The sequence below is a fragment of the Stenella coeruleoalba genome (assembly GCF_951394435.1).
Source record: "Stenella coeruleoalba genome assembly, chromosome: 9".
NCBI classification, from domain to species: domain Eukaryota; kingdom Metazoa; phylum Chordata; class Mammalia; order Artiodactyla; family Delphinidae; genus Stenella; species Stenella coeruleoalba.
The window spans coordinates 39,044,726-39,069,102 of record NC_137155.1 but is presented as its reverse complement, the minus strand read 5'-3'; the positions used below and the strand labels follow the sequence as shown (position 1 = coordinate 39,069,102).

Here is a 24,377-nt window from a genome sequence, read left to right as displayed (position 1 = left end):
CTGTCTGTACGCAGATCAGGGGAGTTTAGAAAAAGCCTCTCCTTGCATTTGCTGTTTTTCCAGGACCTACAGCTGGAAATAATCAATATGCCAAAGTTGCATACATTTTGGGGTATAAGGTTCTGCTGCCCTTGAGCCCCATCTCTTAAGAGCTCCAAAACGTGAATTGTCGAAGGACACAAACATTTAGTCTATAATAATTCTTACTATCTGAGACAATAAACACCACATTGAAACCTAAAACTACAAACAGTGATTCTCGTAATTAAGAGCCCCCAAGTGACAGCTGAAGTCAAATTAAAAGATTTAAATACATGTTTTACTTTGGGGTCCTCGGGGTAGTGATCCAAATTTTTGAGTCACAGCTTATATACTTGCTGTGAGAAAATATATGTACATTCTCATATCTGTGCTCATGGTAAGAAAAATAATGAGTCTGATGTGAATGGCGGATATGCAACTATGTTCGGGATCTGGGTTTGCTCTTTTCACCTGCTAGGCTGCAGTAACAGGTAAGTGCCACAGCATTCTAAAAGCTATGATAAAAACCCCAGAGTTTTACACAGGTGAGCCCTGGAAAATATCAGGGAACTACTTACTAGAGTATTAGAGTAACCATGTCAAAATGATTTTTCCTACTTTATGGATATCTACTAAGAGGTGGTTTTGAAGAGAGTGCTCAAAACCATTTTTGATCTAGTTCATGTTTTAGACAGGAGTAAATGATGTATAAGTAGAAATGCAGGGCACAAAACACCTATTATTGAACCTAACATACTATATTATACCTGATATTAGTGAGGATGGGAGTTGGACATTGCTTACCTGGAACACTGTCAACTGCCGTTATCATCTATCAAGTCATGGTTTGGGCCTTGTGACACCATCAAAAATCATGCCAGCTAAAGAAAAAGAAGATAAGTCCCAAGAACTTATTTTTTTCCCCAGATCTTCCAGCTTGTGTGTTATAGCAAATTATTCCCATATATTTCCTATCAATACTCCTTCATTCAAATTTCTCTTGTAATTCGTATTAAGCTACTAGTGTCTATAGATAGGTTTATATTTGATTTCCTACAATCTACTAAAATAGTAGTTTTCTACTATTAGATACGTTGCTTCTTCTAAAGTGCTGCTTGCTTGGAGAGAGAACCAAGTAACTTTTAAAATTTTATCATAGAAGGACCTGTAAATTACAGAGAACAAACTAGTTATCATAGAACGACCTGTGAAATACAGAGAACAAACTAGTAGAACTCGTCCTCTGAGTGAAGTTGGAGCTGGCTGTTTGCTCCTTCAGCACTACCTAGTAATGCACAGACAACTCTGTATTAGATTATTGGTCAATGTTATTTTATGAAGAAATTTAATAAAGTTTACTACTCTGCAATCCACTGAGCACTTCCTAACTTAATTGTCATATTCTGCATTTCCTGAGATTTACAATTAAAATTGTGACGAGCCAGACATACAAACTACCCCTTGTGTGACAAGACAGGTTATTTGTATTTTACCAAAATTATATGAGATATTCATTTATTGTATAAAAGTTCTATTTAAAATTGATTCACCCATCTATAAGTACCTACATGAGATATATTTTAACTCTGAATAGTTTTTCAGCCCAATTTTCTTTTAATGCCCACCACCACACAAAGATAGTTCAATTTACTATTTATGCCCATGCCAGATCCAGTTAATAAAAAATAATGGCTCTGACATTTTATATTTTCCAAGGATGATCAAATAAGAAATGGTCTCCAGACCAGAATCAACATTTATTTTGATTAAGAAATGTTTAGTCTTCCTTACATTGTCACTAGTCACCAATATTACTTCCTAAATTTCTAAAACTACATCAGGCACTGTCTTAACTTATAAGATTTTATGCCATTGTTTTTTTAAACCTAATTTTAATTGCTAGAAAGACCAATAATAATATCAAGAGACCACATTTCCAGTATTATTGCTATTTTGTGTGCTAAGTATGTGGTTTGTAAACAGAAACAGTGTATAACTAAACAATCAGAGATTTATTTTTACTATATAATGCTGAAGATACATTTATCTTTAAATACTCATGATAATTTCACACTGGCTTTAAGAAAAATAAATTCCTTACTGAATGTGGATCCAAAAATCCGTGTTTCTTTGTGCTCATCCTCTTGTTTGTTCTTTCCTTCCAACATCCCGGGTGACTGCAGTAGGAATGAAGAATGTGGAATGATTAATGACTTTATAAATGATTTCACGAGGCATTAAATTGAAAATCAACTTTAAGAACCATTTGTTTAGTCATTTCACTATACTTTCAACAAACACTTATTGAGTTTCAGGTATTGGGCTTGATGACAGGCTGATGAAGAAAATGATAGCACTGATAACAACTAAGAAATTTGAGAAGGGGAGACCATTTGCAACTAATATTGGTAGCACGAAGTTTTATTTAAGTCTTTTTGACCAGTTTTAGACTTGCTTGGAGACGATTTAGACCTGTCCAAATATCTCTAGGCTTGACATCTGAATGATTTTTGCTTATTGGACTTATTCTATGACTTGTAAAATTCACCACTTTGAGAGTAAGTATCCTAACCATAAAATGAAATTAATACCACATGCCTTACAGAGTACTGACGTGGGAGAAAACAAGTACATACCTATATATATGAAGGTGCTTTGTCAACTACTGAGTTACACAAGTGAAATACATTGCTATTGAGACACTTAACTGGCACAGTACATTTATAAATTTCAGTTGTAAAACAAAAGTATTTGAATAGAAATCTTAGGAGCAATTGACCTGTCCTAGCTAAAAAGTGGGGAAAAGGGGCAGAAGCCAAAGACAGAATCTTAAAAGATATGAACAACACTTACAAGGTAGTAGAAAGAAAAAGCAAATGACAAGTGAGGAGCATCCAAGATGTCAAAGAAAAATAGGACAGTGCAGCGTTAGAAGCCAGAGATATCACACCTGAGGTCAGGTTCACGATGGAAAGCCACACCTCCACGATGGATCTGGAGGTGCTTCTTTATATTCAAGAGGTGGTTTTCAGCAGAATAATCACGAAGAAAGATTAAGAACTTGTTTTTAAAAAGTCTCTCTCCTTTATCTCTAAATCCAATCCACTTGTTTCTATCTGAACAATTACCTCTTTAATCTACTCCCTCTTTTCCTCTCAATTGCCATGAGCACTTGAGAGGAGTGACATATATATATATATATATATATATATATATATATATATATATATATACACTTTTTTTTTTTTTTTTTTTGCAGTACACAGGCCTCTCACTGTTGTGGCCTCTCCCGTTGCGGAGCACAGGCTCCGGACGCGCAGGCTCAGCGGCCATGGCTCATGGGCCCAGCCGCTCCGCGGCATGTGGGATCTTCCCGGACCGGGGCACGAACCCGTGTCCCCTGCATCGGCAGGCGGACTCTCAACCACTGCGCCACCAGGGAAGCCCGAGATGAGTGATATCTTAATGAATGCTTCCTGGTTTCTGATGCCTCAGACTTAGAAAACAGCATCCCTGGAAAAAGACAAAGGGGCAGTATGGAACTTGAAGACAAGAAGACTTTACTTCTAGGTCTGTGTTATTTACTTCTAGGTCTGTGTTAGTCTGCTCTGGCTGCCATAAAAAAACAAACAAAAAAAACACACAAGGTGGGTATCTTAAACAACAGAAATGGATTTTCTCAGTTTTGGAGGGTAGAGTCCAAGATCAAGGTACCATCAGTGTTGGTTTCTGGTGAGACCTATCTTCCTACCTTGTAGACAGCCACCTTCCTGTTGTTTCCTCAGAAAGAGAAAGATCTCTGGTGTCTCTTTCTCATAAGGACACCAGTGCTATTGGATTAGGGCCCCTCTTACAACCTCGTTTTAACCCTAATTACCTCTCTTAAGGACACATGGAGGGGCTTCCCTGGTGGTGCAGTGGTTGAGAGTCCGCCTGCTGATGCAGGGCAAACAGGTTCGTGCCGGGGTCCGGGAAGATCCCACATGCCGCGGAGCGGCTGGGCCCGTGAGCCATGGCCGCTGAGCCTGCGCGTCCGGAGCCTGTGCTCCGCAACAGGAGAGGCCACAACAGTGAGAGGCCCACGTACCGCAAAAAAAAAAAAAAAGGACACATGGGGGTTTGGGGTTCAACATATGAATCTTCAGGGGGACACAATCCAGTCAATAACAAGACCTGAGTATATCAAGGGTATGGTGACTAGTGATTAAGGAAAGTTGCTCTCATCTAACATTTAGGATGTTGGTTATAAGATATTGAATTAACAAAACTATTTCTCTGTCAACGAAGCAATTCAAAACAAGATAAATCATTCTACTAAAATGTCTAACTAGCATTTCTCCCACATTTTCTTTGACTTTCCAACCTGTCCTCTACATACATATGTGTTACCTTCCTAAACTTTAAGTCAGAACTTTCTACTCCTCTCTTGAAAAATCTTCAATGACTCCCCACTGCTTAACGCATAAAATTTTAACATTTAAATTACTCATTCCATTCTCAATAACCTGGCTCCAACTTGTATTTTCTGTCATCCATCACTCAACATTTCAGCCACAGAGGACTACTCATTGCTACTTGGACTTTTCATGCTTTTTGATAACATTATGCCTACGCTAACACTCTTTCTTCAGCCTGGAATGTCATCTCCCTCAAGGCGCACTTCTTTTTTTCTTTTCTTTTTTTTTTTGGTAACTTTTAAAAATACCAGGCTTTATTTTTTAGAGCAGTTTTAGGTCTACAGAAAGACTGAGCAGAAATTATAGAGCGCTCTCATTTAGCTCCTCTCCTCCTGCACAGTTTTCCCTATTATTATCTTTCATTATTATTTTTAAAGTTTTTAAATAGGCTTTATTTTTTAACATCTTTAGTGGAGTATAATTACTTTACAATGTTGTGTTACTTTCTGCTGTGTAACAAAGTCAATCAGCTATATGTATACATATATCCCCATATCCCCTCCTTCTTGAAAGGCCCACTTCTACATTCCAGGGCTTCAGTGAAGCCTTCCTTGATCTCAGTGAGAAGAAATCACCCCCAAAACTCTTTGAGCATAAGTTAATTGCTTACAAAAATAAACTGAAAATGACTTAAAGACTTAAACATTCGACATAACACTCCTAGAAGAGAACACAGGCAAAACATTCTCTGACATAAATCATACCAATGTTTTTTTAGGTAAGACTGACAAGGCAATGGAAATAAAAACAAAAATAAACAAATGGGACCTAATCAAACTTACAAGCTTTTGCACAGGACAGGACAGGACAGGACAGGAAAGAAAAGGAAAGGAAAGGAAAGAAGGAAGGAAGGAAGGAAGGAAGAAAAGACAACCTATGGAATGGGGGAAAATATCTGCAAATGATGTGACCGACAAGGGCTTGATCTCCAACACATACAAACACCTCACACAACTCAACAACAATAACAAAAGTAAACAACCCAGTCGAAAAATGAGCAAAAGACCTTAACAGACATTTCTCCAAAGAAGACATACATATGGCCAGTAGGCACATGAAAAGATGCTAAAGATCATTAATTCTTAGAGAAATGCAAATCAAAACTGCAATGAGGTACCACCTCACTCTGGTCAGAATGGCCATCATCAAAAAGTCTACAAACAATAAATGCTGGAGAGGTTGTGGAGAAAAGGGAACCCTCCTACACTGTTGGTGGGAATGTAAAATCGGTACAACCATTATGGAGAACAGTATGGCAGAAAACTAAAAGTACAAACTAGTTTTACAAAAATTAAAAACAGAGTTACTAAAAATATGATCCAGCAATCCCACTCCAAGACATAGAGCCAGACAAAGCTATAATTCAAAAAGCTACATGCATCTCTATGTTCATAGCAGCACTATTTGCAATAGCCAAAACATGGAAACAACCTAAATGTCCATCAACAGGTGAATGGATAAAGAAGGTGTGGTACATACAAATGAACTTATTTACCAAACAGAAATCACAGATGTAGAAAACAAACCTATGGTTACCAGTGGGGAGAAGGGGGCCGGGATAAATTGAGAGATCGGGATTGACATATACACACTATTATACATAAAACAGATAACTAATAAGGACACACTGCATCACACAGGGAACTCTACCCAGTACTCTGTAATGACCTATATGGGAAAATAATCTAAAAAAGAGTGAATATATGTATATGTATAGCAGATTCACTTTACTGTATACCTGAAACTAACACAACATTGTAAATTAACTATACTCCAATAAACATTTTTTTAAAATACATTAATTTTTAAAAAGATGTGGTACATATATACAATGAAATATTACTCGGCCATAAAAAAAGAACAAAATATGCCATTTGCAGTAACGTGGATGCCACTAGAGATTATCATACTAAGTGAAGTCAGTCAGAAAGAGAAAGACAAACACCATATGATATCACTTATATGTGGAATCTAAAATATGACACAAATGAGCCTATCTATGAAACAGAAACTGACTCACAGACATAGAGATCAGACTTGTGGTTGCCAAGGGGGAGGGGAGGAGGGAGAGGGATGAACTGGGAGTTCGGGGTTGGTAGATGCAAACTATTACATTTAGAATGGATAAACAACAAGGTCCTGCTGTATAGCACGGGGAACTATATCCAAAATCCTGGGATAAACCATAATGGAAAAGAAAATAATACATATATAGTAGTCAGACTTAGGAAACTAATTCTGTAATATGACGATAGGTTAACCACTTAACTATAGCATAAAAGTCAATGAAAAAGTATTAAAAACAATTATAGATACTATTATTTAACAAGTATACAGTATGAAAAGAGGTAAATAATGATATCAAAAATACAAAACGTGGGAAGTAAAATGGTGAATATTTTGTAGATGATCAAAGTTGCTGTCAGCTTAAAATGAACTGTTTTACCTATGAGGTATCTTACGTAAGCCTCACGGTAACTGTGAAGCAAAAACCTACAGTTAATGCACAAAAAATAAAGAAAGGGAGAAGAGACCATGCCAGCAGGGAAAAGCACCAGTTTACAAATGTAGGCAGAAATAGAGAGAAAAACAATTGAAATACAAAATAAACAGAAAACAATCATTATTAAGTCCTTACATAGCAATAATAACACTAAATGTAAACAGATGAATTCAAAAGGCACCGAATGTTCAGATGGATTTAAAAAAACAAGACCCACTTATCTGCTGTCTACAAGAGGCTCACTTCAGCTTTAAGGACACTCAGAGAGAAGTGATGGAAAAAGATATTTCATGCAAGTGAAAACAGAAAGAAACAGGGGGGTAGCTATACTTATTGGACAAAAGAGACAATAACCCACAAATAGGTAAACAGAAAATGATAAAAGAGTCAATTAGCAAGAGGATATAACAATCATAAAAATATATGGATCAACACTGGAGTACATAAATATATTAAGTAAATGCAAACAGATTTGAAGGGAGAAATAGACACCAATAATTAAAAAGGACTTCAATACCCCATTTTCAGCAATGGATAAATCATCCAGACAGAAAATCAACAAGGAAACATTGGACATGTGCCAGGCATTAGACTAAATGGACCTAACGTACATTTATAGAACATTCCATCCAAAAGAAGGCAAATACACAGTCTTGTGAATTACACACAGAACATTCTCCAGGACAGACCATATGATAGGACAAAAAACAGGTCTTATCAAATTTAAGAACAATGAAATCATACCAAGGATTTTTTCTAACCACATGGTATGAAACTAGATACGAACAACAAGAGGAAAGCTGGAAAAATCTGTAAATATGTAGAAATTAAACAATACGCTCCTAAACAACCAATGGGTCAAAGAAGAAATCAAAAGAGAGATCAAAAATAAAAAATCTCAAAACTAATGAAAATGAAAGCACAGCACACCAAAACTTATGCAGTGCTGCAAAATCAGTTCTTGGAGGGAAGTTTATAGTGATAAATGAAAGTATTAAGAAAATATTAAGCTAAGAAGCAACCTAAAACTAGAACTTGGGAATCAGAAAAATATCAAACTAAGCCCAAAATGAGGAGAGGAAAGGAAATAACTAAGATCAGAGTGGAAAAAATAAATAAAATAAAATAAATGAGAAAAACAATAGGAAAAAAACTTACGGCTCGTTTTTCAAACAGATGAACAAAATTTACAATACTCTAGCAAGACTAACCAAGAAGAAAAGGCTCAAATATATAAAGTCAAAACTGAAAGTCAAAACTACAACTGATGCTGTAGAAATACAAACGATCATAAGAGACTATCATAACAATTATATGCCAATAAATTGGATAACATAGAAGAAATAAATGCCTAGAGACATTCAACCTACCAAATCTGAATCTGGAAGAAAATCTAAACAGACCGGTAACAGCTAAGGAGACTGAATCAGTAATCAAAACCACCCAACACAGAAAACCCAAGGACCAGACGGTTCCACTGGTGAATTCTACAAAAAGGTTTAAAGACTTATACCAATACTTCTCAAAACCTTCCAAAAAATTGAAGAGGGAACCCTCCTAAGTTCATTTTACAAGGCCATCATTACCCTGATATCAAAGTCATATAAGGACACTACAATAACACTACACACCAATATCCCTGATGAATACGCATATAAAAAATCTGAACTATCAGCAAACCAAACTCAACAAAATACTAAAAGGATTATACACCATAACCAAGTAGGATTTATTCTTGGAATGCAAGGATGGTTCAACACATACAAATCAATAAATGTGATACACCACATTGATAGTATAAATGATAAAAATCATATAATCTGATTTTTGGTCACCATGATGGCAACATACGTCATTCCTCACTTCACTCCCCCTCACAAGAACAACTAAAAAGTATTCATGAACAAAACACGACTGAGGGAATTCTAGAACACGGGAGTGAGGCTGAGCAGTGCCCTCCCCCAGGGCACTGTACCAGGCTGGTACAGTACCACACAGAGGGGTCTCTTCTGAGTCTATGATTCCTCCAATGAGAAAAGAAAGCCCAGGGGTGATGTCCAGCTCCCCCACCTTCTCAGGAGCCAGCACTCTTGTCTTGCCCCATGAGGACTGCAGGGGTATTTGCAGGACTCAACCACTAGGAATCTGACAGTGATGAAGAAGAGAGGAGGAGTCTGCAACAAGCACTCATTTCTTGGCAGACTGAGTTCCTACCTGCAGAGCCCAAGCAGTAATCCTAACCAGCAACTTTTCTCATCTGCAGAACTAAGTCAGTGGCACACTGTGACCAGGAAACTATAGGCTAGCACACTACTGAGTGTAACCCCAGCCCTGACTAGAAGGGCTGCAAGAACACCTGGGAGCTATGTAGCCCAACAACACTTGAGCACAGAGTCCAACAAGCAAAGTTGATTACCCCCAGAGAAAAGCCAGTTCTGAGTGTGAAGGGTACCCTGCTATGCCCAGGCAGGGAAGTTAATGCATAGCCCTACTCACTGCCTAAAATAGCTCCTCTCCCTGGGAGGTGCTTGGAGCTGGCCCATCCTGCCCAGGCAGGAGGGCTGAGTCACAGCCCCACCCACTGCTGAGTGAAGCTCCCAGCCATGCCCTACTATAAAGATTGGCCAAAATACCTAGAAAACTGCATAGTCCACCAGTGCTTGAACAGGGAGTCCAGCAAGCAGAGCAGATAATCTGCAGAGTAAAGCCAGTGGCCCTATTCGGCCAGGGAACTTGGGGCATGGGTCAGGTTGAGTCAAGACCACAAACAAAGAGCTTTACTGGTCTTAGAGATGGTTCTCCCACTGCACCACAGCAGGGTAACTAATTCACAGCCTCCCTCATTGCTGAAGACAGTCTTTAACCTGTCCAACCAGGGAACCTAACCCAAACACACAGGGAGCTACATAGTACATTCAACAGCCCTGCTCACATTGGCGCTTGAACAGAGAGTACAGCCTGTGGTTTTCTACATCTGCAGAGCGAAACTGGTGACCTCACCTGGTCAGGGAAGTCCGTGCACACTCTTACCTGAGTTGGGTCTCCAGACAACAAACTGTGCAGGCCCCAGGCTCCTTCCCTCTGCCTTGCCAGGCACTGAAGCTAATTCATAGCCCCATTTACCACTGAGTATAGTACCGAGTCCCAACTGTCTAGAAAGCCTGACAAGAGAACCCAGGCAACCATGGAGCTTATCGTACAGCCTTGCTTGGGCAGGGAACTGGATAAGCAGTCCTATCCAACTGTTATCAGCCAGTGGCAGCCTCCCCAACATCAGAGTTCAGGTAGCAGCCTTGCCGCTAAATATACCCTGGTAGCAAGCTCCATTTTCTAAATGACATTACCAACAGATATGCCTAGTTACTTAAACTGAGCTGACTGGTAAAGAACTGTCTCTGTATCAAGCAATTCAAATTTTTCTTATATGTGTAATGTCATGACTTTTCTCTCCTTCTTGGGAGCACCTCCAGCACGGCTAGTGGCATTTTGTATGGGTTCCATGCTGTTATTTAAGGTTTGTGGTTTGCACTAAATGCAATGGAAAGTATGCAGGAACTGTGAGAGAACACTCTTTGCTACTATATGCAATTTACTTGAGAGATGAACTCCTCAGACAGAGATGACTAGTGTCACATGGTGCTTTAAGCGGATACTTGCAACACTTGAGTTTGCCACAATAGCAGGAGGAGATGGCTATGAAATTATTACAGTAGTATATACTACAGTTAATTCTAGGCAGTTATGATTTAATACTGCATCTTAACACTTGATTACATTTCTTTCAGCTGAAGATGGTGCCGAGTGTGGTCTGTGTTTGTGTGTAAATTTTAATAAATTTTAACTTTTTATAATAGGTTTGGGTATATTTTATGGTATTAAATGGTAAACTAGTAACTACAAAAAAAAAAAAAGAACTGTCTCTGTCAAAGCAGAGACAAACCATAAAGTCTTGAAGAGGAAACCACTTACTTGAATATGCAGATAAAAACATAAGGAATAGTGTGTATATGTCCATGACACACTAACAAACGTAGTAAGGTAGATAGCTAGAGGGAAGCAGCCGCATGGCACGGGGATATTGGCTCGGTGCTCTGTGACAGCCTGGAGGGGTGGGATAGGGAGGGTGGGAGGGAGGGAGATGCAAGAGGGAAGAGATATGGGAACATATGTATATGTATAACTGATTCACTTTGTTATAAAGCAGAAACTAACACAACATTGTAAAGTAATTATACCCCAATAAAGATGTTAAAAAAAAAAAAAAAAAAAACATAAGGAATAAAGGATCATGAAAAATAAGGTACATGACCAAATGGTATACCACCAAAGGAAAGTAATAAGGCTCCAATGACTGACCCTAAAGAAATGGAGGTCTATGAACTGTCAGACAAAGAATTCATAATAATCTTCTTAAAGAAGTTTAGTGAACTACAAGAACACAAACAAAATTAGGAAAACAATGAATTTTTAAAAGAGAGAGAGAAGGTCAACAAAGAAATAGAAACCATCCAAAAAAAACCCAAAAAACAAAACAAAAAAAACACACATACATACAAACCACATACACACACAAAAAGATGTCCTAGAACTGAAAAGTACAGTGACTAAAGAATTCAACAGAGAGCTTCAAAAGCAGACTAGACCATGCAGAAGGAAGAATCAATGACCTAAAAGAGAGCACATTTGAAATTATCCAGTCAGAGTAGCAAAAAGGAAAAAGAATAAAAAAGAGTGAATAAAGTCCATGGAACTGATGGGACACAATCAAAAAAAAAAAAAAATCGAAAAGAAACAACATCCACAATATGTATGGGAATTTCAGAACGAGTAGAGAAAGAAATGTACAGAAAATATATTTAAATAACACTGGCTGAAAACGTCCTAAAGCTTCTTGGGAAAGAAGTGGACATCCAAATCAATGAGGCCCAAAGGACCCCAAAGAGTTGAACCTGAATAGGATCACACCAGACACACTGTAATCAATGTGTCAAAAGTCAAAGACAAAGAATTCTGAAACCCACAAGCCACAAGAGAGAAGTTACATAGAAGGGAACCCCCATATGACTGGGCAAATTTCTCCACAGAGACTTTTCAGGCTAGGAGAGAATGGATGATATATTCAAAATACTGAAGGAAAAAACTGTCAATCAAGCATTCTACACCCAGCAAAGCTGTCCTTCCGAAGGGAAGGACCAGATAAAGACTTTCCCAAACAAAAGCTTTCCCAAACTAGACCTGCCTTACAAGAAATACTAAAGGGACTTCCCTGAATAGAAGTAAAAGGACACTAATTGATGTCATAAGATTCTAAGAAAGTAGCATAAAACTTAGTGGTAATGGTAAATATATAGCCAAAGTTAGATTCTGTAATGTGATAACGGTGATGCATAATCCACTTACAACCCTAGTTTAAAAGTTAAACAAATGTAGGAAAAAGAAAACAAAACTATACTACAATAATCTGTTATTAGTTACCCAATATAAAAATATCTACAATGCAACATCAGTAACCAAAAATGTGAGGGGGATGAGAAGTGAAAGTGTACGTTTAGGAATTCTATCCAAGTTATCGGTTTAAAATAAATTGTTATAATTTTATAATATTTAATGTAAGACTCATGGTATCCAGAAGAGAAAAACCTACAGTGATTACACCAAAGAACATGATAAAGAAGGCCCAGGGAGATGGAGAGAGGTGAGGGAATGGCTAGTCAGAACACACAACGTATTTATCAGTTAAGTTCTATGTCTTATATGGGTGCGCTTTGTGGTATCCGAAAACAATTACAACAGTTACGTCAAAGATCACTGATCACAGGTCACCATAACAAATGTAATAATACTGAAAAAGTTTAAAATATTGGAAAAATTACCAAGACACACAAAGTGAGCAAATGCTTTTGGAAAAATGGCACCTATAGACTTGATGCTGGGTTGCCACAAACCTTCAAGTTGTATAAAACACAATATCTGCAAAAAGCAAAGCACGATAAAATGAGGTATGCCTGTATATATACTGAACGGAATATTATTCAGCCAAAAAAAGGAAATAGTGCCACTTGTGACAACATGGAGAGTCCTTGAGGGTATTATGCTAAGTGAAATAAGACAGAGAAAGAAAAATACTGTTATGATCTCACTAATAAGAAATCTAAAAAAAAACCAAAACAAAATTCATAGAAAAAGAGATCAGAATTGTGGTTGCCAGAGGTTGGAGTTGGGGCTAGGGGAAATTAGATAAATGTGGTTACAAGGCACAAACATCCAATTATAAGATAAATAAGTACTCAAGATATAATGTACAACATGATGACTATAGTTGACAATGCTGTATGCTATATTTAAAAATTAAGAGAGGGACTTCCCTGGTGGCACAGTGGTTAAGAATCCTCCTGCCAGGGGCTTCCCTGGTGGCGCAGTAGTTGAGAGTCCGCCTGCCGATGCAGGGGACACGGGTTAGTGCCCCGGTCTGGGAAGATCCCACATGCCACGGAGCGCCTAGGCCCATGAGCCATGGCCATTGAGCCTGTGCATCCAGAGCCTGTGCTCCACAACGGGAGAGGCCGCAACAGTGAGACGCCCCGTAGCGCAAAAAAAAAAAAAAAGAATCCGCCTGCCAGTGCAGGGGACACGGGTTCAAGCCCTGGTCCGGGAAGATCTCACATGCCACAGAGGAACTAAGCCCGTGTGCCACAACTACTGAGCCCCTGCATGCCACGACTACTGAAGCCCGCATGCCTAGAGCCCATGCTCCACGACAAAGACAAGCCACTGCTGAGAAGCCCGCGCACCGCAATGAAGAGTAGACCCCGCTCGCCGTAACTAGAGAAAGCCCGCGCACAGCAACGAAGACCCAACACAGCCAAACGTAAAAATAAATAAATAAATAAATGTATAAATAAATAAATAATACTACTTTTAAAAAAGAAAAAAAATAAAAGTTAAGGGAATAAATCCTAAGTGTTCTCATCACAAGAAAATACCTAGATATATATTTTGATATATATTTACCAGTTATAATGCTGGTAAATGTACTACAATCAACTCTCTGGGGAAAAAGGAAACACTTATTTGCAGTATTTCCTTGCTTCCATGGTGTAAACACTCTCATCATGGCCTCCATTTTGTACAAAATGTTGGAAAGAGATGCTCACAGTTGGGTCCAACAGGAGCCATACCTAGCACATCACTGCTACTCACCAAACCACCAGCCAAGGGCAAAACTAAAGTTTAAAAACTTACAAGGTTTTTAAGGAATAAAAAAAGCTTGAGATCAACTGTTGCATTAAAAAGAATATTAGATGTTGAATCAGTTATATAATATTTCTCATAGAGCTTGTCTTAACATAAATGAAAATATATTTGCTCTAGAAGGCAATTTATATTCTCTAACATCAAGTATCACAGTAGCTATCAATATACTTATTTTTCCCCCTTTCTTTTCTTTCTTGTAGGTTCATCTTATTTATAACTTCAGAAGTTCTTTACATTAAATATATTCTAATTTCCATTTAATCTGCTTTTATTTTGATGTTATAAGTTGATTAAAAACATTTAGAATCTAATGCTATGAAATGTGATTAGTAATGTCATATTTCTTAAGCTTATTTTGTCAACACTTTGCATACTGAATTTTGATCAAGTTATAGATAATATTATCTTGTTTACAAATGAGTCTATGGTAGTTGTCATAAAAATATAGCTCTAGTTTAAATTAATAATTGATCTAGCAATTGGAGAAACAGCAGATCGCTTCATTTGATTATATCTTTCCAAAAGAGCAGATGTGAGGAAATTTTCTAAATGCTGCTTCATACTTCAGGCAATTATAAGATACTTTAAACTAAAGGCTGATGGACTGGGGGAGGGTACCTTTAGCGTGAATCCTCTAAATAAAATGCTTACCTGTATTCTTTGAGAAATCGACCTATGGAAATAGACTACTCTATTCCTGCAATTCGTATTTTTTCTTTTATAAGCAAGAGATCTGTTGTCTCTAGGTCATTGCAGATTAAGATTGGTTGCCTGTGTCAAACACTTTCCATGTCTGCAAAAAAAAAAAAAAGTAAATAATTAGAGAGTAATTATTATAAAAATTATCTTCTAAATTAGTCTGTTGCAAAAGACACTCCAAGGCACTGCCAGTAAAAATGCAATCTTAGAATTAAGATCTCAAGTGTGTGGGTATAAAAACCTTTGTTAAGAACTGACAAAGATTTAGGTACCTCGCTGAAACTTTCTTCTAGACAACAAGGCTTCTAACTCTCAGTCCAAGGTAGAGAGGGGCCTTTTTCAAAGAAATTTCCGTCTCTTTTGTCTTACAGAATGGACTCTTTTTATACTCAGGAAGTCCACAAAGTTCCTAAGGGATTATACCAGCTTGTACTAGAAGGAACAGTGATCATTCAAAATTAAAACAGGCCTTTGAGACCCCAACTTCCAGCAAGTAGGACACAGCCTGAGAAAGCTAGTCAGCTATACATGGGATAGCTCTTAGGGACAGGGATGACCCATCGTGGGGAGATGCGAGCCCAGAAGGTAAATGCAAGAGGCATGGAGAATCAATCCAAGAAAGCCAGAAGGAGCCCTAATCAAGGAACTGGCATGCTAAATGCTCAGCTAAATTTTAAGATTTCTATGCACCAGTGACTGCTCTTTGCCTCCCTGCTTTTTGAATGGAATGTCCATTCTAAGGTCCTTGTCTCAGCATTGCATATTGAGTTTGTGGGAGTCAGGTAACTTGTCTCCCAGGTTATAGCTCTTCGTATCTAGAGGAGCCTGAAGAGCCTCATCTATACCGGGACTTGATTTAGATAAAAAGCTGCTGGACTTGGAGCCTAATGCTGTAATGGGATGAGATTTTGGGGATCCTGGGGAGTAGTTAGGGTATTTTCCATGTCTGATGAATTTATGTATAATAATGTGTAGCTGGACTAAAGATGGCCAAACACTTTTTATTATTCTTCCCATCAGTACATGGAGTTTATTTCCTTCCCACTTGAATCTGGGTTGGCCCTGTGACAGCTTAATAGAAGGTAATGGAAGTGACAGTGTGCCGATCACAGATATACTTTTTTTTTAACTTTTTAGTTTATATTGGCACATAGTTTATTAACAATGTTGAGATAGTTTCAGGTTACAGCAAAGTGATTCAGTTATACATATACATATCTCTATTCTTTTTCAAATTCTTTTCCCATTTAGGTTGTTACATAATATTGAGCAGAGTTCCCTGTGTTATACAGTAGGTACCTGTTGGTTATCTACAGATACACTTTTTTTTTTTTTTTTTGCGGTACGCGGGCCTCTCACTGTTGTGGCCTCTCCCATTGCGGAGCACGAGCTCCGGATGCGCAGGCTCAGCGGCCATGGCTCACGGGCCCAGCCACTCCGCGGCATGTGGGATCTTCCCGGACCGGGGCACGAACCCGTGTCCCCTGCATCGGCAGGCGGACTCTCAACCACTGCGCCACCAGGGAAGCCCCTGCAGATATACTTTTTAAAGAGAACTTACAGCATCTATTTCCTCCCTCTAGGATTTCTCACTCTTGGAACACTTCTTCCTGGAACTCAGCCACCAGGCTGTGCAGAGACCAAGCCACATGTAGGGGAAGCCTGTTGATGTTCAACTGACAGTCTCAGAACAACTTCTAGCCACTATCCAGCATCAAATGCCAGGCATGTGAAGCATCTTGGCTCTCCAGCACAATTGAGCCCATATACGACGCAGCCAAAGCTGACATTATTGTTCTAAGTGAGAAGGCCATGCAGCTTAGCCCAGTCAACACCAAGACTAGCAAGAAAGAATAAAGTTGTTGTTGTCTTAAGCCACTAAATTTTGGAGTGGTTTGTTATACGATAGGCAATTGAAATTGGGGTCTCTGCTGTGTGAGAGGTAATGAAGCCGTAAGAGTGGATGAGACTTAATAGGCAAGTATGTGACATGAAAGAAAAGAGGCTTAGAATAGAATCCTGAGAACTGCAAAACTGCTGGACAGAGGAACAGAAGACAGCAACAAAGTCTGTGCAATATATTCATAAAGGTAGAAGGGAACAGAGGAGACTGTCAGTGACCTGTAAGCCAGTGGAAGAGGTCAGTGCTAATGAGAGATCAAATAAGATACAGCTGATAATTGCTTGTTACATTTAATGACAAGGAAGTCAAAGGTAGCCTTAGCAAAAATAGATTTGCAAACTGACAGAGAAGAAGACAGATTATTAGAGGTAGAGCTAGGTGAAGAATGAACAGTAAATGAGTAGAGAGACAATACATGGAAAGAGTTAAATTACCTTTAAATGCTGATAAGAAGAAAAAGAGTATAAACGTCATGGTAAGAGAAAATTATAGGTGAATAATATTTTACTCTTTCCAGAAAGGATCCTCAAACCACAGAACATCCATTTAGGCACTATCTATGTCCCTTGTCCAAACATACAGTAACTTCAAAAGAACATTTACTACAAAGCAGACTTTGTAATAACTAGCTAGTATCACGGACCCAAAGGAAATTATTAACTGACATATCAAAATGACCTGTTAAAAATCACGTCATGAAATCTACAGTGGAGATTTAAGCTTAAGATCTTATAGCTCAAAAGACTATCTTTTTTAACTTTAGGCAGATTTATTCTTCTAAGATGAACAGTGAAATTTATCTTTTGAGTAGACCATTCCTTTTGGGGGGGAGACTTACTGGAGTAATATTCAAAACTGTGAAAAATGTCTACTTACTGGTATGAAAGAGAATATACAAAATTTTTTGCTTGACGGGCTTCTGAGGAAGATCGTGGGTACATAAGATTGTGGGTAAAGTTAGATGATGCTCTTCCCAAATGCATATCTGTGAACTTACATACATGCAGAAGAGTCTCCCAGGAGTAGAATGGCTGATACCCTGGTTCCTTCTCTAGGTGTTTCAAAGATGTGAAAACCCATCTGATAAAATGAGTTGCTGTATTCAGGTAAGACTAAAGAATAGCAAAGAAAAATGGCACTGAAAGAGGATACCAGAAAGGGAAGATTCTAGACTAGAGACTTGGGATCAACACAAGAATGGAATTTCCTGAGAATAGCATGTGGCTTGATTCAAGAAGCAATCTTGATCCAGATACCCTAGTAGTGGGGAGGGATCTTGGGGTAAGTAGTTTGAGGGTATGAAGGAAAAGATAATGTTATACTAAAGACCAGAAAGTTGTTCTTCAGGATGAAGGCAGTCTTCCTGGAGAAATCCTCACTGAAAAACATTTACCCTCCCTTGCTCCTTGAGACTCCTTGTAGTCTGAGGAAATCGGTGTGCTTGAACTTGGGAAGTTGGGTGAGTCAGGCCACTGACCCACTTTTTTGTTTTCTACATCCCTCCCCTATTCTGACGGCCTAATTTACTCTTCTTCCCTTGGTCAGAATTTTCTTTGCCAACCCATTTTTTTCCTTAAATAAGCCTTACAGGAAATTAGCCAAACAGGGAATTTTCATCCTGTTCTCTTCCCTATTCCAGAACATGGAATTTTCCATTTTCAGGAAACCATGAAGCATGGGATAAAATTCTAAGACAAGTTTATCTGTTTCTAAGATAACCTTACGAGGCAAAAGCACAAACCAGAGCAGAATCTTTCGTAATGCGTAAGCAACACTTGCTCGATTCCACCTGCTGCAGCTGAAGAAGAGTAAGCAAAGGGAACATGGACAAAGTAATTCTTTCAAACAACCAAATGTCCTTTCTGATTTCTAGCCCCCCAAATTAGGAAGTTTCCATAAGCTCAATGAGTCTCCAAAATACGCCTCTGTGCTGGCTCAACTCCTGCCAAATACCACCCTTTCTAAGCATCCTCAATATTTTGACAATAATCGTAGGTGCTTTGAAAATTATAATACTGCATGCATCAAAAAATTATGTGCCATAATGCAATACCTGAACACTTTTCACTAAGTGCTGAAAGATTTTAGTTTTGTGTCCTAATTGTTAACATGGATCAAATACAACAGGTTTAAAAAAAAAACACAGCTGCAGTACCAAAAATGCCATCTGGTTTACTTAGCACCATGTCACCAATAATGAGTGAAAATGTTAAAATATCAACCACCTTCAAATTAAAATTTAGCCAACCACATGAAAAGATGTTCAACATCACTAATTGTTAGAGAAATGCAAATCAAAACTACAATCAGGTATCACCTCACACCAGGCAGAATGGCCATCATCAAAAAATCTACTAACAATAAAGGCTGGAGAGGGTGTGGAGAAAAGGGAACCCTCCTACACTGTTGGTGGGAATGTAAACTGGTACAACCATTATGGAGAACAGCATGTAGGTTCCTTAAAAAACTAAATACAGAACTACCATATGATCCAGCAATCCCACTCCTGGGCACATATCCAGAGAAAACCATAATTCGGAAAAATACATGCACCCCAATGTTCACTGCAGCACTATTTACAATAGCCAAGACATGGAAGCAACCTAAATGTCCAATAACCGAGGAGTAGATAAAGAAGATGTGGTACATATATACAATGGAATATTAGTCATAAAAAAGAACAAAATAATGCCATTTGCAGCAACATGGATGGACCTAAAGATTGTCATACGGAGTGAAGTAAGTCAGACAGAGAAAGACAAATACCATAAGATATCACTTATATGTGGAATCTTAAAAAATGGTACAAATGAACTTAATCACAAAACAGAAATAGAGTCACAGATGTAGAAAACAAACCTATGGTTACCAGGGGACAAAGGGGGAGAGGGATAAATTGGGAGACTGGTATTGACAACATGTACTACTATATATAAAATACATAACTAATAAGGAAGGACCTACCATATACCACCCAATACTCTGTAATGACCTATATGGGAAAAGAATCTAAGAAAGAGTGGATGCATGTATCTATATAACTGATTCACTTTGCTGTACACCTGAAACTAACACAACGTTGTAAATCAACTATACGCCAATAAAAATTAAAAAAAAAAAAAATGAAGCCAGCCAACTTCCCAGTTGTAGAAGGTATATAATTAGAGCAACATAGTTCTCAACCGGCAGGGATTTTGCCTCCCATGGGACAGCTGGCAATGTCTGAGCACATTTTTGCTCGTCACAACTAGGGGGAGGGGTGCTACTGGCATCTACTGTGTAGAGACCCAGGGGTGCTGCTAAATATCTTCCAAGACACAGGCCAGTCTCCCATAACAAAGAATTATCAAAACATCAATGCTGGCAGATTTGAGAAATCCTGAATTCGAGTTATCATGAAGTCCAATTTCATCTTCTTTATTTATGAAGCCCCCTGTGGTCTGTGACAATAAAATCATAACACAGGCCTGTAGGAAGAAATATAGGTTCCAATCCATTACGGTTTTCAGGGAATGTAGAAGGAAGTTACTATTGCTACATATAGGAAAACAATACCAGGTCATTAAGAACTGAAGGGGAAAGAGTATCCAGCAGACTGGAATCTTTGTACAACTTTATCTATTAGGTAAATTTGAAGTTCAGCAATGCTTTGAAATATAAATAAGCTCTCTAGTGTTCTGAGTTTCCAATAAACTTTCTAGAAGGTTCCAAGCATTTTTCTCATGCAAATGCCATGTAAGGTACTAAGGTAGTTAGAAGCAAAGTGACCTTAGATTTATATAAATGAGTCTAATATTACAATGGTTGTTTAAAATTATGAAGAAAATTAACAAGTTTAAAGTAAAAGGCATACTAATTAAGTTAATTCAGTTAAACATTATCAGTCGGCACCCATTTCCATTAATTTTATTTTCCCCACCATTCAGACTTATATGCTAGCTTTCAGAAGCAGCAAAAATGAAGGATACAGGAATTCTTCACATCGATTCTGTGGCAATCATCTCAAAAGGCCCAGTGGGAACAAGCAAATTTAAGGAGGTAAAGGAAGCAAATTGACTCTCTGGGAACTTTATTAGGTAAGAGGCAGACAAGCTTGAAAAATGGCCCTGTGCTGAAGAGAAGAAAAATCTTCCCTGGCAACATTTTCTTTTCCTTTCCAAACATTTTACTTAAAACCAATTGCCATGATTAAAATTTTGGGAACAAAGTCTGTGACCTATATGTTTTATCATATGCAGACACCTACCTTAGGAATCCAAATGATAGGCTAAGGGTTAGTCTATATTGAGCTTTAGCAAGAGTGTAACCAGATTACAGAATTTCAATTATCTTTATATTTTTGAATTTTAACAACTCTACAGTGGATGAAGTCATTGTTTTGAAATATATTAAAATCTTCATTAAAAGAGGTACATTTCTTCTGGCAAAGCCCTATCCTTTCAATGTTATATTAAAGTAAAAACACTCCAAAATGTTTAACACATTGTTCTCCTAACAACCATTAAAGTTGTAACTTGAATTAATTTATTCAGTCATTGGTAGTAACAGATTTCTAATTTAGAGACAGAGGGGTAATGAGTTTTAAACTAGGATGATGAATTGACCCAAAAGTTCCCTTCCTAAGGGGAATCCTTAGAATACTATGTTCTTAAGTGGCCACATGGAAAAATAGGGTTCCTTAGAGGTTTGGAATATACTAGTTATGTCAATTCTTCTTTGATTTAAAGAAGCCTTTGAGAAGTACATATTAGAAGGGTAAAACCTTTGAGAAACCTAGTTAACTGTTTCTAGTAAGTTATAAATGTTTTGTTCAGTTACCCAGTGTGGTCTGTAACACCAATGAACATACTTTGGCATTAATGTCCTGAGTAAAATTTAGGAAATAGATGTCTAGGACATGAATAGTTGTGTTGGATGTATTCGCTATCCAATGCTGTGTAACAAACTTTATTTTATCCTAGTTTCCATGGGTCAGGGGTCAAGGAATAGCTTAGCTGGGCTTACTGTTCAGGGTCTCATAAGGCTGAAAATAAGACTGGACTAGGGCTTGGGTCATATCTGAAGCTCAAGAGCCTCTTTCAAGCTGAAGTGGTAGTTGACATAATTCGTTTCCTTGTAGCTATCGGACTCACAGCGGCTTGCTTCTTCAGGGCGAGCAGGAGAGGGAGAATCTGTGCTGCTTCAAGTCTCTGACCTCTAGTCCCTGCTTTAAAGCATTCACCTGATTAGATCAGGCCCATCCAGAATCACCTTCCTTTTTTTTTTTTTGTGGTACACGGGCCTCTCACTGTTTTGGCCTCTCCCGTTGCAGAGCACAGGCTCCGGACGTGCAGGCTCAGCGGCCATGGCTCACGGGCCCAGCCGCTCCACAGCATGTGGGATCCTCCCGGACCAGGGCACGATCCCGTGTCCCCTGCATCAGCAGGCGGACTCTCAACCACTGCGCCACCAGGGAAGCCCTCACCTCCCTTTTGATGAAACTAAATCAACTGATTAGGATCCCTAATTGCATCTACAAAATCACTTCACTTTTGCCACAACACGTAATCTAATCAAGGAGTGAAGTCCCTTATATTAACAGGTCCCACCTACACTCAAGGGCAGGGTGATACAAACACTTGGATACCAGAAGATGGGAATCATGGGCCCATCTGGGGATCCAGTCTACCACACTGGGAAACTTTAAGAAAAGCAATAAACATAGTACAGAGCCAAAGGAGAGGACAAAAGATCATAACAAGATCTTAGACCCACAATTAGCCTTGTTCCCAAAAGCATACCCATGGCCAGTGTTCCAATAGAAATAATTACCATATCACAGACTGCATTCTTCAGACTGCTTCACTTAAAAGACAAAGTAGTTAGTTCTACTAAGACCAGTAGCAAAGGAGACCACATGTCTATTCAGGTACCTATTGCTGCAAGTTTTAAGCCAGGTCTAAAACAAACGTACAAGGAAATAGCAAATATTTTCTGGCACCTTCTCACATTTCCTAAGATATTGTGCTTCTGGCATTTTCTTCTAATAAACACTTAGGCCCATTAAATCACAACATAAAGGAGGAAAAATATATTGTGTCAAATCTGGCTGGTAATGAAAAAAATTATCATGCTTTTCTGAAGAAATAGAAGGATTGATCAACCGGTAGATAAGCCATAATGAAAGCCCAATAGAATTTGTCAGAATTAATTTCTAGTGACTAGAATTTAGATTTCTAAGGTCATATTTTGTCAGCTTATCTTCACTAAAAGACAGAAATTCTTTTCTGATTATAATCACTTAAATATTTTTACTGTCTTGACATTAAATAAGCCTTTTTAAACATTTGCCTAAACTTTACACTATATTCAAACTTAAGAGGAAGAAAGGCAACAAGTGAAAAAGTAAGGAGGCGATAAAATATTTTATCATAAAATATTTTATCATTAACTTTCTTGAATAAACATTTTTAATTCAGAAACACAAACCATAGAAAATAACATAAAGTCTGTCTTTGTTGTTTTATTAAATCATACATAATATGCTTTATAAGTGAAAGTAGAGTCTCATTCCTGTATTTACAATCATGGTTTTTAGCCTATTGATTTAAAAAATATTTTGCTTCTCTCTTCAACAGGAAGTATGAGATCACTGATAAAGCTTAAGCCCATATGTCTTGATAGAGCACTGTTCTCTGTACCAGTCATACTCTGTACTTATTGCATATTTTAAATTATTTATATTTCAGAGGAAAGGGTTAGCTAGGTGATTTACGTACTAGTGGTAAAATCCCAGTCCACAAAACTAGCTATACAGAAGACAACTGAAGCTTACTTCTGAATATTTATAGCTATTTTTGAGAATTACATTATTATTCTAATTCTGCAACTAACAGTGAAAAGCAAGAAAAGTTCCTTTTGGAGAAACAGAACAACAGATCCAAGTTTCCAATCCCACTGGACTAGGACATAAATCAGGTAGAAAGATATAATTTCATACAGAGCTGATTCTCTATTGGAAAGGGGATGTGGGCTCTGGGAGGCATGCACTTAATTCTGACTTGTGCACACCACATTTTTGTCCATAGAATTGTACACATCGCCCTGTGAAAAAGGTTAATCGAATGTGTAGCGTGACTTAGGAGAAAATGCCTGGGATGGCTGACCAATTCGATTCATATCTGCTGTTGGAGATCCATAATGTCTCAATGCTTAATTATCTAGTCTTTTGTGCATTAAAAAAAATGGCCAATAAAATGTCAGCCAAGAAACACACTGTTCATTCCTTTCACGTTTATTTTAAACCTATTGCACTTAGGCTAGAGCTAAATCAATTTTTCATGAATATCTACCCCGGTAGATTGCACCTCAAGCCAGTTCAGCTCCCCAGAGAATGTTAAAAAAGCGATTTATCAAGTAACAAGTAACACCTCAGGAAAAAGAAACAGGGTTTTTAATTGCTTTGTGGCTCCATAATTGAAGGCAGGCACCTTCTTGAGGCACTTGCTGCCAGGAGGAGTGAGACTCCAGTTGGCCCTGCCTAATTAATCCTGTGATACAA

General features: G+C 38.1%; 1 protein-coding gene and 1 long non-coding RNA gene across 4 annotated transcripts in view; one reads left to right on the top strand and one right to left on the bottom strand.

Annotated features, from left to right (window-relative positions):
• The window catches only part of ARL4A (ARF like GTPase 4A), a 978,493-nt gene extending 961,947 nt beyond the window's left edge, over positions 1-16,546 (top strand). The window contains exon 15 of one of the 2 annotated variants that reach the window (XR_013829837.1): positions 16,518-16,546. The gene's annotated coding sequence lies outside the window, so the exon portion shown is untranslated. Of the gene's footprint in view, positions 1-798; positions 1,149-16,517 lie in introns of those variants that run through there. The other variant, XR_013829838.1, reaches the window with a different exon arrangement.
• The window catches only part of LOC307191800, a 156,614-nt gene that overhangs the window by 3,684 nt on the left and 128,553 nt on the right, over positions 1-24,377 (bottom strand). For both annotated transcript variants that reach the window (XR_013829850.1, XR_013829851.1), the window contains exons 3-5: positions 14,887-15,028; positions 2,123-2,198; positions 826-902 (exon numbers count right to left, since the gene is read on the bottom strand). This is a non-coding gene — a long non-coding RNA (uncharacterized lncRNA). The remainder of the gene's footprint in view (positions 1-825; positions 903-2,122; positions 2,199-14,886; positions 15,029-24,377) is intronic.